This window comes from Etheostoma spectabile, unplaced genomic scaffold (assembly GCF_008692095.1).
Source record: "Etheostoma spectabile isolate EspeVRDwgs_2016 unplaced genomic scaffold, UIUC_Espe_1.0 scaffold314, whole genome shotgun sequence".
NCBI lineage: Eukaryota > Metazoa > Chordata > Actinopteri > Perciformes > Percidae > Etheostoma > Etheostoma spectabile.
Window position 1 is genome coordinate 493,890 of NW_022605583.1, and position 619 is coordinate 494,508.

General features: G+C 41.8%; 1 protein-coding gene across 2 annotated transcripts in view; it reads left to right on the forward strand.

Annotated features, from left to right (window-relative positions):
- marc1 (mitochondrial amidoxime reducing component 1) overlaps positions 1-619 on the forward strand; it is an 8,137-nt gene that overhangs the window by 1,235 nt on the left and 6,283 nt on the right. The window lies entirely within an intron of this gene.

Genomic DNA, 619 nt, shown 5'->3' on the forward strand with positions numbered 1-619 from the left:
ACATTGGCCAGGAGTCCTTCTTGATGCCTACTGTCTCAAACATCTCTCTCAGATAAGGTCGAGGATGATGGGAATGCCTCTGCTGAATCTCTGGGATCTCATGTCGCCTCCATACTACTATGTGCTAACGTTAGCGCCATCAAGCTGCACTAATTTGCTGCAAATGAATGCAGAATGCCACAAAATCTGTTGAGTTGTCTTAGTGGTGCGTCAAGTTCAACATACAATATATTCCCATACAATCCCATCCATTTGAAACTTGTTAGTGAGGAGTAGATTAGGACTGGATTTAAAGCTGATTCTGGTTTCCAACTCCACCCTATGTGTGTCTGTTAAAACACGGACGGAGACAACTTCTCTCTGTTGATGCTTTATTACAACGAAGCAACGTGCAACCTAGCTAACGGGTGGAGAACACAACAACGTCACTAGCTAACTTACTTTAAATGTGCCAGAACTACAGACCAATACAACAACAGGCTTATATGAACTGTCAACATAATTTATATGACTTACAGTTCTCAAAGACGCACACACACGATCTCAACTGGTAATCCTCCGGGCAGCTAGTCTTTTTCTTTTCTCTCAGTTTTTTAAAATGTAAGGAGTAGAAAGTACC